Genomic DNA, 17,483 nt, shown 5'->3' with positions numbered 1-17,483 from the left:
CTTCCTAGCACAGAGATACAGCAATACCCTTGTCCCGTCATCCCGGAAGCTTACCTCTCAAAAGATGGGATGCATTCCCCTTAGGTGGACGTCACTGAGCAGGCTCCAGGCCTTCTCTCCTCAAGAACACATTTCCTCCGGGAACTGGGATCCCCTCTGCTTGATGCTTCAAAGCCTGTGAGAGGACGAAAAAGGAGGAACCTAAATATATTCCCATGCACACCTGCCCAAAACCACCTGGCAAATTGTGAAAAGTCCAGGGAGAGATTTGGAGGTGCAGTCCAAACCACAATTTGCACCAGGCATGGTAGATTGTGTGGAGATGTTTCCCACCTACTCCAACTGACCAGCGGACCAGATTAAGTTAACTGCTTGCACCAGTGGAAGCCCACACAAGGACCTGATAGGGCAACAGAGCTTCCCCCCTCTTCTTTGCCCTGACACCCCTAAATTGGCTTGGGAGAGATCAGGAGAACCCACAGCGCAATGTGTTGTGGGGGGGAGAAGGTAGATCATTCCATTCTACAAGAATTTCTTCTAGATGGACCAATCTTCTTGGTGCTAGCTTGAATTCGTCCCTTGCTTCCGATGCCAACGTCACAATGCCAGCTAGACCTCCCTTTGCTTCCTACCAAATATATGGGCAGGTAGAAGTACCCACCTGCAGGATCCCCACCAATAGGGAGCCCCAAATAAGACATTCTGGTGGTTGATTCTGGGAGGGACAGAGCTGGCCCAGAATCCCACTGACTCCCACGCCAGCCCCACCAATGTCACATGATGACATCACGCCCAATCCAGGCCTGATGGCACATCAACATACCCACCCTCTCACCTTTCACCTCAGCCTGTGTGTGTGTGTAGCAATTGGGGATAAGATTGTGCCCTCAAAGTCATTTTTTGTGTTAATCCTTCCCAGAGTAGACATAGGCCACATTTGCACCATACATTGAAGGCTCTATGATACCACTTTGAACAGTCATGGCTTCCCCCAAAGGATTCTGGGAGCTGGAGCTCATGAAAGGTGCTGAGAGTTAGGAGACCCCTATTTCCAGTGCTTTTTTTATTAAAAAAATGTTTAGGGGTACTCTCATTTTCCTATTCCTATTGAAATACTGCCCCTCAATGAGGCCAAACTTAGATTCACAAAATGTTTGGGGGTATGCGTACCCCTGTGTCCCCCCAGAAAAAAAGCACTGCCTGTTCCTCTCATGGAACTACAATTCACAGATTTCCCTGGGAAAAGAGAATGACTGTTAAACTTCTTTGGGAATGGCAGCTCTGTGAGGGGAATAGAGGGGCCTCCTAAGAAATCTCAGCACCTTCAATGAAATCTCTAATAAACACAATAAAGAATGACTATGGTGATCACAATAACAAAATGCTATACAGTGGCACCTCAGGTTAAGAACTTACCGTAATTCGTTCTGGAGGTCTGTTCTTAACCTGAAACCGTTCTTAACCTGAGCTACTACTTTAGCTAATGGGGCCTCCAGCTGCCACCGTGCCACCACATGATTTTTGTTCCTTGAAGCAAAGTTCTTAACCTGAGGTACTATTTCTGGGTTAGCGGAGTCTGTAACCTGAAGCGTATGTAACCTGAAGAGTCTGTAACCCAAGGTACCACTGTACAGAAATACATTCAGAGGAAATGCCTTACATACCTTTATTGTACAGTGGTACCTCGGGTTAAGTACTTAATTCATTCCGGAGGTCCATTCTTAACCTGAAACTGTTCTTAACCTGAAGCACCACTTTAGCTAATGGGGCCTCCTGCTGCTGTGCTGCCACCACACAATTTCTGTTCTCATCCTGAAGCAAAGTTCTTAACCCAAGGTACTATTTCTGGGTTAGCAGAGTCTGTAACCTGAAGTGTATGTAACCTGAAGTGTATGTAACCCGAGGTACCACTGTATATGTTAGGCAAGACTGTGTATGAACATGCATATTAAGGGAAATGTGAACGGATGCTGATGAATTTCCAGGAGATGTTTAAGACTGGAGAAATGCATAAGCTAAACTGATGGATCTGTCTATCTCGTGGTGCAGCCAGACTCCCTGTCACTTTCATCTCTTGACCGAGGAACCAAAATGAGATGAGAGCGTCTGACCTACAGGCCGACCTGAGTCCCAGAGCTAGTTGATTTTTATTTTTTATTTTTTTAAGAAGAAGAAAGAAACCACGGGCTGGGAAAAACAATTAGCCTCCCTCCAATCCACAGCCACCGTTTTAAAAATAATCTGAATTTCTGGCAGACTTGTGGGAGGGATCCTGGAAAACAGCACCACTAATGGGCTTCGCTGCCCCTACTCCCCACGGTGCCCACTTTGGGCTTTCTGATCCCTTTTCTCCTTTTCAGAATCTCAGTCAGGGGCATTTTATAGGCAAGCCAAGTACAATGCGAGGGAAAGAGGCAGGATGAAATAAAGTCACAGACATGAGTAATAGGACTAATAGCTAATAAAAGCTGGTGCATTACACAGGAGGCATGGATGTGGTGCCGGGCGATGGGAGGGGGGGTGTAAAGAGATGGCTACGCAGCATAGAACAATCCTATTATAAATAGCTGCTACACACACACACACACACACACACACACACACACACACAAAAGCTCAGAGGCTCAGCCCTAGCAGATTCGCCAACTATAATCCTAGCAGAGCATAAGCCCTTGAAAGACACCATTCTGGAGAGAGTAAGAGCTGCCTTGTCCCCCTGCCCCATCTAAAAGAGGGGGGGTTGGCAATGGAGATTTTCAGAGGTGGGTCAAATTAGGTCTCAGGTCTCCAAATTTCCCCAGTGTCATCACCCCCTCAAGGGGAATTTCCCCCACCTCCAGCATCACCCCTCAGATTCAGAATGTGCAATGCTGAATGGCAAAAAAGTCAGAACGCAAGTGCATTTGAATGAACTGGTTATTTGGGTGGGCTCCTCCCAAGTTGCTGAGAGCATAGGAGCCAACTCCTAAGGGCCGAGGTCCCTTTGCTCCCCACAAAAAATATTGAAGGGAATGGGGGCCCCCAAAGTTGATGGACACTGCCATTCAAATGGTGTGTGAACACTGTGTCTTGTGACTGATTATGCAGGGTTGAGCTTACCTGGGCCCCTCAATATTTTATTCAAGTTGACACCCCTGACCGAGAGCCAGTGTGGTTTTAGTGATGGATGAGGACCTGGGAGACCAGGGTTCAAATTCCCACTTGGTCATGATGACACTTGCTAGGTGATCTTGGGCCAGTCACTGTCCCTCAGCCTAACCTACCTCACAGGGTTGTTGTAAGAAGAACCAGGAGGAGGAGGAGAACCATAGGCACCACCTTGAGATCCTTGGAGGAAAAGTGGGTTATAAATGTGATAGAAAGATAGATAGATAGATGATAGATGATAGATAGATAGATAGATAGATAGATAGATAGATAGATAGATAGAATCTGCTGTCCATCCAGGCTAGAGTTGCAGGATGTCAGCAGTCAGCTGGTTGTCGGTGTCTGCAAAAGCCTGCACTTTGCAAGCACCAAGGATCAGTTGATTGTCAGGCCTCACAAAGCACTCTTCTTTTGCCCACATGGTTTGATTTTAAGCTGCACAGGTGGAAAGAGATTTTAAGCTGCACAGGTGATCTGCAGGTGGCAGGAACAGGTGCTCTGCAGGGAGACTGCAGGGAGAATGTGCTCGTTTGCTTAATGATTTCCCATCGCTATCCTACAGAGTCACTTGCAAGTCATTAAAAAAAGAGAGAGAGGAGAGTCTCTGTGCTCAGGGTTACACTCTAAAAAGCCATGACATGAAAGGACAATAGATGGGGGTGAGGAAGAAATAAGCAAACTCAGAGACAAGTTCTTCTAATAAACAGCTAGCTGAGGTAGAAAAAGTCAAAAAGAGAAGGCACCAAAAACTGCTGGTATCAGCTGAACTGAGGTATAGCTGCCATTTATAATACAGCTTAGTCTTTGTTGCTGTAATTGCTGTTTTTATTCCTGGGCTGGTACTGCCAGAAAAGTGGCAGCGGAAGCAACCCAATGGAAGTGATGGGTCAATAAAAGGAAGGACTACTTCACTAAGTGCACAAGTAACTTGTGGAGCTCATTGCCACATGACTTTAAGAAAGGATTTGATAAATCCACAACTGGGCCATTAGCCATGATGAGGAGAAGGAACCTCAGGAGACAACTGTGTGAAGCAGGGTGGCCTTTGGTCTGATCCTGCAGAGCTCTTCTGATGTTCTCACTAGAACCTTTCTCAGCCCAAGGGCCACATTGCCTTCTGTAGAACCTTCCGAGGGCCACATATCAGTGGTTGATAGAACCCAAGGCAAAAATGGGTGGATCAACGAATGCAAATTTCACTGTTCTATGGTAAGCTAGTTTCTAGAGATGCTGAGATACCCCTCCAGGCAAACGAGGTATTATCAGAATTCAGGGACACATTCCAGCTGGGCAGAAACACTCATGGGTGTGAAACAGAGCTTGTGAAGGGCATGGCCTAGAGAGAGTTCTGAGGGCCAGACAGAGAAGCCTGGAGGGCCTCATTCACCCACAAACTCAAGGTTCTCCACCTCTGCACAAGAGCTTTTCAGAACCTTGGACAGCTCTCCTGGACAGCAAGGGAGTGAATCCAAGCAATCAAAGCTTATTTATTAGAAGTAAGTCCCAGAGAGATCAAGGAGGTTTTCTCCCTTGCAAGAGTGTCCATGATTGCAGCTTAAAGTCCAGATGGGGAGCACTCCCCTATGAGGAAAGGCTACAGCATTTGGGATGTTGGAGTTTAAAGACGAGAAAGAAGTGACATGATAGTGGCTTATAACATTATGGAGGGCATAAAGAAAGTTTAGAAAGAAACAATTTCCCTCTCCTAACGCTAGAACTCGTGGACATCCAATGAAGATGGATGTTGGAAGATTCAAGAAAGATGAAGAAGAAAATCCTTCTTCACACAGCACAGAGATAAACTATGGACCCCCCTCCCAAGGGAGGACGTGGTGGCCACCAACCTTGATGGCTTCAAAAGAAGATTAGACAGATTCAGTGGAGAGGACTGTCAATGGCTACTAACCACGATGGCTCTGCTCTGCCTCCACAGTTGGAGGCAACAATGCTTGTGAATGGCGGTTGCTGGAAACCACAAGGGCTCTTGTGCTCAGGTCCTCCTTGACGACCTCCCTTAGGGGCATCTAGTTTGGCCCTGTGAGAATTAGATTAGATGGTCCATTGGCCTGATCCAGGAGGTCTCTTCTTATGTTCTTACTGGAGAGTTACATCAAGGACCCCGGCTTGGACCCAAGCACAGCCATTTCTCCTTGATACAATATGGAAGGTGTGGGGAGTGATCCACCCCTTGTTTTGAATACAAGGGTGATTACATCTGCCCCCAGTCTTTGGGAACAGGATGAGCCATAAATCTAATTAAGCCAACCCATTTATCCTCCTCCACCACCATCTGCAGCGCCCCTCAAGCAGTTTCAATCGAGCGAGCAAGAAAAGCATCTAAAATGCAGCAATTATCGTGATCTCCGACTTTCTCTTTCTTAACTGACCCATTTGTCCAAGCACCAGCAGCTTTGGGGGAAAACAGCTTCAGAATTCCCTGTTTTAAAAGTCAAGCGTCTGCTTTGGGCCTGGCGGAGGGGACTCGCTGTGCCCCGATGCTCCCACCAATCTTACGACTCCAGCTTTTCCTTCTGCCATGTAAACACGAGCGAGCCATTTCCCCCAGGAGCAGCCACTGGGGAACAGAGGACTTGGGTGACGTGATGGCCATCCGCCGGCCATCTAAAATGCCCCTGATGTGATTTGAAGCTGCATTCTCTTGGTTCTAGTGAGACTATCAGAAGAGCTCTGCAAGATCAGACCAAAAGCCACCCTGTTTCACACAGTTGTCTCTTGAGGTTCCTTCAGGCCCCAAACCAGGATCTTCTGGGATGTTCTCCCAGGCAAGTCACTTAACCCGCACCTTACTCTCATCCCCCCCCCCCAAAAGCACTATTTTCAGGGCAATATATTGCACGGCGCCCAAAAACGAGTGTGTGAGTTTTTGTGTGTGGCGAGAGTGCAGGATGTGAGTGTGAGAGATAGCGACACCCTAAATGGCCATGAAAAAACAGGATGTCCCCTTTTCCCCACAGGGCTTTTGGCAGGGCTAGGTGGGCCTGATCCAGCAGACTCTCCTTATGTTCTTATGCTGGTTCTAGTTTTTAAAGGAGGGGAAAAAATAGAGAAGGGGAAGGCCCATCTTATTTTTCCAGAAGGCGATTTCTTCTAACTGGCGAAACATGAGGTTGGCAGCGAGGCAAAACAGGAGGCAGCATCTCCCGCAGCAGCCGGCCAAGGTGGAATCCGGGACGCCTGATAACGCTCCACTTGCCTGCATTAGCATCAAAGCACAAGCGCTGCTCTCTCTCAATAAGCCGATTAGCAAGGCAGACACCTGGGGCACGACCGGGCAGGGCACCGCGGCTTATTCAATGGGAAACCTAGTTAATCACTGATGAATGTGGTTTCCTCCTGTCCTCAAAAGCCAAGGAAGGGGCTTGGCTTTCTTTGGCACTGGCGGACGTGGGCTTTTCTTCTCCAGAAGCTAATTTCAGGGAAAGCAAAATATTTCTCTCTCTCTACATACACACCCGCCTTGCCAGGGTCTGGCTGGAAAGAGGTTGCTGCATTAAGGGGCCACTGAGCGATCGAAGAACATTGATTTGCCTCACCTGCCTTTTTAACCAGAGGAAAGGCTTGTTAGTCAAAAAGATTTTGACAAATCATAGGAGCTACCTCATGCTGAGTCGGGTCATTGGGTCCTTTAGCTCAGTACTGGCTGCACAGACTGGCAGCGGTTCTCCTGGGTTTCAAGCAGGGTTCTTTCTCAGTCCTACCTGGAGGTGCTGAGGCTTGAACCTGGAAACTTCCGCATCCAAGGCAGATTCTCTACCACTGGGCTACAGCCCTACCCACACTTCACAACTTCGAAAAGAATTGTCAAGCTGGAAGAGGTCTTCAGAAGCCCTGCAGCCCAGCCCCCTGAAAGACTGAAGGTTCAGGATGCGACTGCAGCATCTTTTACAAATGGATGGAGGATCGGAATGCAAAGGCTGCAAGCTCTGTTGGTGAAGCAGAACCTCCATGCTGATAGGCAGTCTAGCTTTCAGTGCCGGATGGCAAAACAGCAAGGGGAGGCTTATTCCCTTCAATACTTCTTTGTGGGCTTCCTGGAAAAATTCTGATGTTCAGCAGGACACCTAGGAACTAGATGGGCCATTGCTACATATCCCTGCAATGCAGGGGATTGGACTAGATGATTCTCTAGGGTCTGAGAGCCAGCGTGGTGTAGTGGTTAAGAGCGGTAGTCTCGTAATCTGGGGAACCGGGTTCGCTTCCCCGCTCCTCCACATGCAGCTGCTGGGTGACCTTGGGCCAGTCACACTTCTCTGAGGTCTCTCAGCCTCACTCACCTCACAGAGTGTTTGTTGTGGGGGAGGAAGGGAAAGGAGAATGTTAGCCGCTTTGAGGCTCCTTAGGGTAGTGATAAAGCGGGATATCAAATCCAAACTACTCTTCTTCTTCTTCTTCGCTTCCAACTCTACGATTCTCTGATTTGATAAAGCAGGGCTTTGCATAGGATTCTTTTGACCTCCCACCTGCTGCCTGAAAATGGTACAGTCCACATATACAGATTGGTTCCTTGATGTTTTGGCTCCCCCACCCAATTACCTTGGTTGGTGCTACCATGAAAAGGAGTCTCTCCCCCCTCCTCTCTCCCTGGGACTGCCCTTCTCAGTGCAAAACAAGGGTTACAGATAGTCTAATTTGGCAGATGGTAATATACATCTCTCCTTTGTCTCCTCGCTTACATGCTTAGGTTTGGTTTTTTTCCGGAAGGGATGATGATGTTTGTTAACAAAAGGGGCGTCAAGGGAGGCAGGAACACTGCCTGAATTATTTAGCAACTCATTCCTTCCACCCGCCGTTCCCTGGGGAGTCTGGGATCTGCCAATCACCTGTCCATCTGACCAGCCATCCTGCCACCAGGATGGCCGCAGGGGACTCAGCATCTCCCTGAGAGGTGGCTGGAGGGAAGTTAGCCCTGCCCCCCACCCCCCAAACATTCCCAGAGATGCCCCCAGACTCACATTATCCCAGAAATACAATTCAGTAAAAAATGTCAGAGGCCGGCCGGCCAAGGGACACTTAAGGATTTTATTCGATCCACCTTTTCAGCAAACTGAATGGCTTTCCACTCCTCGGACTAATAACGCAATGCAGATAACCTACAGATCAGACACTCCTTCAAAGCACACCATAGATTCTTTGGCTCAAAAGCTGAACCAAAAGGGACTCCTAACCACAGGGACACGGGTGGTGCTGTGGTCTAAACCACTGAGCCTCTTGGGCTTGCCAATCAGAAGGGCAGTGGATGGAATCCCCGTGATGGAGTGAGCTGCCGTTGCTCTGTTCCAGTTCCTGCCAACCTAGCAGTTCGAAAGCATGCCAGTGCAAATAGATAAATAGGTACCACTGTGGCGGAAAGGTGAACGGCGTTTCCATGCATTCTGGCTTACATCACGGTGTTCCATTGTGCCAGGAGCGGTTTAGTCATGCTGCACACATGACCCGGAAAGGTCTATGGACAAACACCGGCTCCCTCAGCCTGAAAGTGAGATGAGTGCCGTACCTCATAGTCACCTTTGACTGGACTTAACTGTCCAGGAGTCCTTTACCTTTACCGTTATCTCCTAACCACACACTCCTTGACTGCTCTGCTGTTTATGCTTACTAGCTCTACCCCTCTCTTGGTCATGGTACCCCTGCTGTCCTGCAAGCTGCTCCACTGTTCTGCAGGCTCTTCTGCTTATTCTTTCAACACAAAAGGATATAAATAAGAAACTAAACTACATTCATTCCAAGAGCCAAACATTCGCTTTGCAGCCCCCTCTCCAAAACAGGGCATCAGAAAGATGTGACTTCAGCACAGCATTTCGGTGGCATTCAGCAATCTCTTTCTGCCCCCTCCCCCAGCCCCCTCTGAGCTCGGCAGAGCAAAATTTCCAGCGTTATGAACAACTAAGGATGGGAGCAAATCTCAGCAAGAAAAAAATTAAAATGCTGATTTAAGAGAACTTGCGGACCATCAGGGATGGAAGTGTTTAGACTAGATGTCTTAAAGCAGGACAGACATCCAGTTGGTCAGATCTATTTTCTTGGAACCCCAAGATCTACCAAGCAAGGCCAGATGCAAAGGATGTACAAGTAGAATTAAAGAGCAAGAGTGCCTCTGAGCACATTCTGAGTCTAGGCATTTGAACTGAGCTCATAATCCTTTATCTCAAGCTTACTTTGTTTGAGCAGTGTAATTCAGCAAAGGAAGGCAGCTTTTTGACGTCTCCATCATTTAACAGTGGGAGCCACTAAGAAGTCTTCTCACCCTTTGTGCTGATTGGAGCCAGAGTGAAAGGAGGTAAGTTGGCCACTGAGGACAGGCTCCTGGGGTCACTCTGGAGAAGATGTGTGGAAAGAAGGAGGAGGGGTTGCTCTGTACGCTTCAAAGCTAAGAATTTAGGGACCCTGAAAAACTAGCAGTTCGAAAGCACATCAGAGTGCAATTAAATAAATAGGTACCGCTCCGGTGGGAAGGTAAACGGCATTTCTGTGTGCTGCTCTGGTTCGCCAGAAGTGGCTTAGTCATGCTGGCCACATGACCCGGAAGCTGTACACCAGCTCCCTCGGCCAGTAAAGCGAGATGAGCGCCACAACCCCAGAGTCGGCGCTGACTGGACCTAATAGTCAGGGGTCCCTTTACCTTTACCTTTATGGCCAATTTAGAAGTGATTGCTGTGAAAACTCAACTGCCTCTTTTGTTTTAGAGATGGGCTCATTTGCTCCCAAGAGCTGGATCTTCCTGAAGCCTCCTGAATGGCTGGGTCAAGGGTAGCCAGTGTGGTGTGCTCCAGATGTTGGACTACAACTCCCATCAGCCCCTCTTTGTGGGCTATGTTGGCTGAGAGTGATGGGAATTGGACTCCAGCACCATCTGGAAGAGCTACCTCTAGGGTAGCTGATAGCTGAAAATGGGGGTGGGGGTGCCTGTTTCCTCCCATTGCTAACTTAGGGGGATGTAATCTAGGTCTCTGTGTGTAAAGAAACAATAGACTGCAATTTTACTGGTGCCCACTGGCTCAAAAACATTAGCGGCCCTCCCCTATAATCGGCCTCCAGAAGGAGAAAAAAAGAGAGACGGTGGCTTTGCCATCTCATTAGGCATCAAAATCCACCTGATGACAATAATCTTGGGCGAGAAGAGGAATAGCTAGATGCTACAAAGGGGTTTCTCCCCCCTCCCACATTCCTTTAATGTCATACTTTGTTTGGCAGAGGAAATATAATTAAGATCAAAGCTCCTCTGGATTGCAGCTGAACTTGTGCAAGCAAATAAAAATGGGAGTACAGGATTGTGGGTCCCCCCCTCCCAGTTTATGGTTTGTTTTTTTAAAAAAATAATAATACATGATTAAAGAAAAGAAATTGGCACAGGACACCCCCCCACTTGCCCCCTTCCTCTGGGTTGTATCCAAGTAAGGTCCCTTAACAACCTAGGACCAGTTTACCTGAGAGGTGGCCTAACCCCACATATGCCCAGTCAACCACTTCGAACTGCAAAACCAGCACTGTTACAGATGCCCCATAACACCCACTGCACAACTGTAAGAAATTGATCTTTTGATGTGGCAGCACCTACACTTTGGAAAACCCTGGCTATTGATACTGCGAAAGCACCTTCTCTGTGCTCTTTTTGGTGCCTGCTAAAAACAGATTTGCTTAAACAAGCCTGCCCAGACATGCAGAATGTCACTATATGTTTTAATCTGTTCTTAGTTTATCACCTATTTTATTTTTTGAATGGTGCAATTAGTTGTTTTAACAGTTCTTACTGATAATTATATTGCTTTGTTCTCCCTGTAAACCACTTTGAGGTGTGTGGATTTCTTAAACCAAGCAGTGTATAAATTTTATGAAAGAAATAAATACTTGGAACTACTGGAATTAATTGATTTAAGTTAGTCACATTCACAAATTTCAACAGGTCTACTCTAGGTACAGGCCTCTGTTTTTGGTGGCCACCAAAAAGGGGGGGGGGGTCCAGAATTTCCCAGGTGGCTGCTAGCATTCACTTGGTCTCAACAATTCAGTTGAGAAATCATCCATGGAGAATTCTGACCTTGAAAATTTGGAAGGTGATTTTCAGAGCACAAAGGTAGGAATCATATATTGGTGCAAGGGTGGAAGAGGCCAGAAGCAATGGTGGGCAGGGCCAAGGCAAAAACAGGTGGAGAAACAACTTGGCATATAAATTTAATAATTAAGTAAACTAAGTATTACTATCTGGAGAGCTTGAAGCAGTTTACAATAGGTTAAAGTATGTAAAGTTATTTATATCTATCTATCTCTATCTATTCCTATATACTGTACATAAGAATATAAGGCTGTTGTCACACTGCAGTTTGCCCCACTGCCAACAGGGGGCCATGAAAACTGCAGCATGTTGGCAGGCTGGTGAGTGAGCGGCATGGGTGTCAGGTGGCCAGGTGAGCTGTTTAATGGAAGGGAGAGGTGCTTCACAAAGTGGCATGACAAACCACTCTGTGAGGCACCTGCCTTCCTCTCTCACCCTGCCCCACCTGGGAGCTTGCTCACCACCTGCATGTTGTCCCTGTAAAGTTGGCCCCTGAGCACATGTGGCCCTCTGGCTGAAAAGGGGTCCCCTACCATGGCTTAAAAGAACAGTATGTGGGCCCGCACAATGCCACTCCAGCTGGAAGTGGCACAGTTAGAGAAGAGCCCGAGGATGGCGATGCTCCGGCGAGGGCAGAGGAGGCAGCGTCTCAGATATCCAGCTGACGCGAGGCTGTATCTCAGCTGAAAGGCACAGCTTTGTCTGGACAACATCTCGCTTTCCGGAGAGTTATTAATCATTCATGCAGCTCTTTTAATAAGCGTGGCGCTGATCCATCTTGAGCTGCCTCGTCCTCAAAGGCAACTAATGGGGTAAATCACAGTTCTGCCCTCTTTCAGACACTGGAGGTCAATTCACATGTTTGGAGGGTGCTTCAGTTTCTCGGACTGTTTCTTCTGTGTTTGGGGAGGGGCGTGTATTCTCTAAGTGTTTACTTGGAATTGTCAAGTGTGACATAGTCTGTGTATGAAAAAATGTGGGATCTACATGCACACATGTCTGGGAGCCACAGTTAGCAGTGGCTTGCAGCAGAATGTACATTCAGTAGCAATGATCTTAAGAAGCGCTCATTCTGCCAATCAAAGTCGTTGTGTGGGCATATATGGGGCAAGGCAATCTGGTACGTTTTGCCATGATCGGGTGCAATCTATACAGTCAGAGAGAACCCAGACTTAACTGGCCTGCTCTGGTCCAATGCAAAAGTTCACAGGGTGAGACAGGTTGGTTGTTTCAGAACCACGGAGAGCTCCCACTTGGCAACGTGCCTATACCAGTACATAAGAGCCTCTTGGATCAGGCCAATGACCCATCTAGCCCAGCATCCTGTTCTCTCAGCAGCCAACCAGATGCCTCTGCTGGGAAACCCACGAGCAGGACCCAAACACAAGGGCACTCTCCCCTTCCAGCATTACTGCCTCCAACCGTTGAGGCATAGAATAGCCAACAGGGCTAGTAGCCATTGACGGCCTCCTTCTCCTCCATGAATTTGTCTAATCCTTTTTCAAAGCCATCCAGGTTGGGGGCCAACACTGCCTCCTGAAGAAGTGAGTTCCAAAGTTTAATGATGTGCTGCATGATGAAGGATGGTTTTTCCTCTGTCCTGAATCTCCCAACATTCAGCTTCATGGCATGTCCATATGTTCAAGTGTTATGAGAGGGGCAGAAAAACTGTCCTCTATCCACTTTCTCCATGCCATGCCTAATTTTGTAAACTTCTATCATGACACCTCTCACGTGCCTTTTCTCTCAACAAAAAGCCCTGCAACCTTTCCTCATAGAGGGAGGTCACTCCATTGCCTTGATTATTTTGGTGGCCCTTTTCTGAACCTTTTCCAACTCTGCAATGTCCTTTCCGAGGTGATCAGAACTGTCCACAGTAGTCCAGCTGGATCCACTCCTGCTCCATCCTCATTTGGGCTATTGTGGGGGGACCCTGATTTCCCACCCCTTGGACTTGGGTGGTGTCATTCTGATTACAAAATGAATGGCATGCACAGCCTGAACATCAGAAATGGAAAGAATGAGAAGCATGTCCCCATTTTCATCTGCCAAATGCTGGAGGGTGCAATGTTCTCTCTCTCTCTCTCTCTCTCTCTCTCTGTGTGTGTGTGTGTGTGTGTGTGTGTGTGGAGGCAGATGTGTCTTCTCCTTCCTTCATTCTGACCTCCTTTACAGCATGCTCCAGAGCCTGTGTGGTTCACATTTCTGGGTTAACCCAACCGCATTCTCCCGCCCCACTGCTGCTGATGTCGTACCTGACCTTTCCCTCTGGATTTGCAAATGCCTTTCTGCTCTGCTGCCAATTTAGCACTGACCTAAGTGTGTCTAAATCCGGAAAATGCTGGTGGATCCCTCTGTGTGGCAATGTGGAGATAAGCTACTTGAAGGTTTCATTGGCTGCCTCCCTCCACAACAGCCACCCCACATCGGTGTGCTTCCTACACCGAGCAAATGAGATTCCCTTTGCAAGCTGTGGCCGAAGAGATCTTGGACGCAAAGAAAATGATATACCTGTATGCAAAGGGATCCTTTTTAAGCAGCGCAAGAAAAGTCAATGAGTTATATATTCATCCACTAAGGAGTGGAGAGGTCCCATAGCACATATTCACCACGAGTTTAATAGTAATTCTTCATCCACATAGATGGATAAAAGGGTCAATTTCAACTCCCTGCTTCTCATTTTTCCCATTCTTAAATTCAATTTCCCACAGCAATTTGTGAATTTTCATTACAATAATCCTCATGAAAATCCATCAGCACTTTGGTGCAAAGTTTCCCTTAATAAACAACATTGTTATATGCAGTTTTGACTAATGTACACATTTGTGCCAGCATTATTCTCTGATATAATGCTTTTTCTCTCTGTGTTATTTTGTCCAATATATTCATTTTTATACTCACTTCCCTCTAATGTAGTTTGTTAAGGGTGCTGAGTGTCATAAGGAGACTCCTGTTTTCTCCTCACAGAATAACAATTCTCAGAGTTCCCTGGGAAAAGGCATGGACTGTTAAACCACTGTGGGAATTGTAGCTCTGTAGGGGTTTCCTAGCAACTCTCAGCCACCCAAGATTATTTGGGGGAAGCCATAACTGTTTAAAGTGGTGCTGTAGTGCTTCTGCAGGACCAGAGCACATCCACAGCCTGTTATGATGACAAAATTGTCCTCAAAAACAAACATCATCAAACATGTCGCCCTTTTCAAAGGTGGTGATGAGAGGGAGACCCATGTTGTACTTTTGTTAATGGAGATGCACAGCTGGAACAAGGAGAGAGAGGCTGGAATTAAATAATAATAATAAACCAGGGAAATTAGTTGGGGCACATGTTGGTGACCCCACTCTGAGCAGGGGATTTAACCTCTTTACTCCTCTCAACAGAGTTTAGACAGCATCCCAAGTAAGATAAGATCTCACTTGGAACTGCCTATCGAGGACTCTGCTGACCTGGGCCTGGACTTCTTGCCAAATCTACGGCCAACAGATGTGGTTTAAATTAACTTCCTCCTCCCACCTCAATTATATAATACCCCCCCCCCCGCTGTTTCCAAAAATATATGCTTGTGGATTCTGCGGAAGGAAAGTCAGGAAGGAGTCCTGTTGCTTAGCAACTGCCTCATTGCTGGACCAGGGAAAGCATCCTCCTGTGTGTGTTTGTTCATCTTCCTCTCTCTCTCTCTCTCTCTCTCTCTCTCTCTCTCTGTGTGTGTGTGTGTGTGTGTATAGATATATATACCCACAATTCATGCCCCTCACCCTGGCTCCTAAGCCCATTTAGAGACAGTCGGGTGAACCCGCAACCAGGTTGCTTAGCAACCAGTGATGGGTGCCAATCAATCTAATAGGAGATGCAATTCCTCCTCTCCCTCCATGCCCTGACATTCCCATTAGTCAGAGTTTGGGAGGGTGGATGGGTGGAAAAGGAAGAGGAACAGAATGAGCCGCCTCTTGGACTCATCTGAAGCTGCTTTAAATTTGCAGAGATGTCATGGGAGCCCTGGAATTCTGAGTTTCTAATGGCATACTTTGCCATCTTTCCCACCACACACAGCACCTCAAACCAGGGCAAGCAAATGTCACTTCGGTGTGTGTGTGTGTGTGACCTTTGCAGGAATCCCAAAAGGGGCTATTCTTCAAGGAGCTCAAAGTGGTGTACAGTGGTACCTTGGTTCCTGAACGGCTTAGTTGTCAAACAAATTGGCTCCTGAACGCCGCAAACCCAGAAGTAAGTTTTCCGGTTTGTGAATGTTTTTCGGAAGCCGAATGTCCTGAACATAGCTTTTGCTTGAGTTCAGGAAGCTCCCACAGCCAATCGGAAGCTGCACCTCCTTGGTTTTCAAACTGTTTTGGGAGTCGAACAGACTCCTGGAACGGATTAGGTGTGAGAACCAAGGCAAGACTGTACTCACTTCTCGCCCTCCGCATGATATCCCTACGAGAACCTTGCAAGATGAAAGATCTCAAGGTGCAGGCCAGGTATGAAATGAAATGAAACTACGACCTCAATAATAATAAAAGTGTGTGCATCTAATGTATCATACAGCCTCCAGCCTGTTTTGTTGCTGCTGCTACATCACAAAACCCATCACATTCCCTTGGTTTCTAAAGCTCCAGATGTTGGGTGAATGCAGAGCAAAATAATAGATGCCATCTCAGGTGGACAACAACCATGGCACGATGGAAGAAATGGGGCTGCCCCAGTGCACGCTGAGATGGGAACTGAGGTATTGCAGGTGAGGTGAAGGGCCACAGCTCAGTGACAGAGAGCACCAGCTTTGCATGCAGAACGTCCTAGATTCAATCCCCAGCATCTCCACATAGGGCTAGAGGTTAAACAGCGTAGATCAGGCATGGCCAAACTTGCCCCCCGCCAGCTGTTTTGGGACTACATTTCCCATCATCCCTGACTACTGGTCCTAATAGCTAGGGGTGATGGGAGTTGTAGTCCCAAAACAGCTGGAGGGCCAAGTTTGGCCATGCCTGGTGTAGACAGTACAGAGCTGGAGGAAACATCTGATTCAATGTAAGGCAGCTTCCTATGTAATTTATGTTCTGGTTTAAATCAGAACCATAAATACCAGCGACTTTTTAATGTTATTTTTAATGGAAGCACCACAGTTCAGTATCTAGTTCAATCCCTAGAGTCTTCAGGTAGGGCTGGGAAACACCCCTGCCCCGAATCCTGGAAAACTGCTGCCAGTCAGTGCTGACAATATTGAACTAGATGGACCAATGGTCTGACTTGATATAAGACAGCTTCCGATGTCCGTTTGCAAAATTGGGGAGAGGAACATGATCTCCAGAGGAAGCTGTTTGCTCCTTTTGAACCTGCTCCTTATAAGTGGAGGAAGGTATCAGCAGCCTTAATGTCCACAGATAGTAGGCATCTCAGCATCACCTTCTCAAAGAAATCTGGATGTCTATGGATGGATTCCTGTGGGTTACAGGCCTCCACCAACAAAGGATGGGCAGATCCATCTATTTCTGACCTCCGTCAGTTTTGTACATGCTGTGTCATAAGCCTGCTCCATTTCTGTATCCACCTGAAAAAAATCATTTTATCTTATTTTATTTGTAAAATCCACACAGACATTTGAATTGTTTGGGAACGTGTCTCTTCCACAAAATACTCATTTTTGTCTCCATTGTACCCTAAAATATGCATTCCCCCCAAAAAACTTGCTATCCTAAGCTACGCATCACATACATAAGAAGAGTCTGGCAGCTGGATCAGGCCAATGGCCCATCTAGTCCTGCTTCCTGTTCTCACGGTGGCCAACCAGATGCCCGTGAGAAACCCACAGGCAGGACCCGAGCACAAGAGCATCTTTCCCTCCTGTGGTTTCCAGCAGCTGGTGTCCACAAACATTGCTGCCTTTGACTGTGGAGACAGAGCACAGCCATAGTTCTTTGTATGCATCTTGGGGTTGCTTTTCTTTCCAGATGAATCCCAAAATTTGCAGATGTGCAAAAAGAAGAAGAGAACTTCATTCTGACCCACTTTTTGCCTGGGAAGTGCAGATTGTTGTTGTTGTTGTTTAGTCGTTTAGTCGTGTCCGACTCTTCGTGACCCCATGGACCAGAGAACGCCAGGTACCTCTGTCCTCCACTGCCTCCCGCAGTTTGGTCAAATTCATGCTGGTAACCTCGAAAACACTATCCAACCATCTCATCCTCTGTCGTCCCCTTCTCCTTGTGCCCTCCATCTTTCCCAACATCAGGGTCTTCTCCAGGGAGTCTTCTCTTCTCATGAAGTGGCCAAAGTACT

The 17,483-nt window shown here is 47.3% G+C and overlaps 1 protein-coding gene across 1 annotated transcript in view; it reads right to left on the bottom strand.

Moving 5' to 3' along the window:
* SRRM3 (serine/arginine repetitive matrix 3) overlaps positions 1–17,483 on the bottom strand; it is a 103,664-nt gene that overhangs the window by 70,958 nt on the left and 15,223 nt on the right. The window contains exon 2 of the mRNA XM_083715363.1: positions 55–175. The gene's annotated coding sequence lies outside the window, so the exon portion shown is untranslated. The remainder of the gene's footprint in view (positions 1–54; positions 176–17,483) is intronic.

This window comes from Podarcis gaigeae (assembly GCF_964106915.1).
Source record: "Podarcis gaigeae genome assembly, chromosome: 15".
Taxonomy (NCBI): Eukaryota; Metazoa; Chordata; class Lepidosauria; order Squamata; family Lacertidae; genus Podarcis; species Podarcis gaigeae.
The sequence above is the reverse complement of the archived record's forward strand: the minus strand, read 5'-3'. Positions and strand labels throughout refer to the sequence as shown.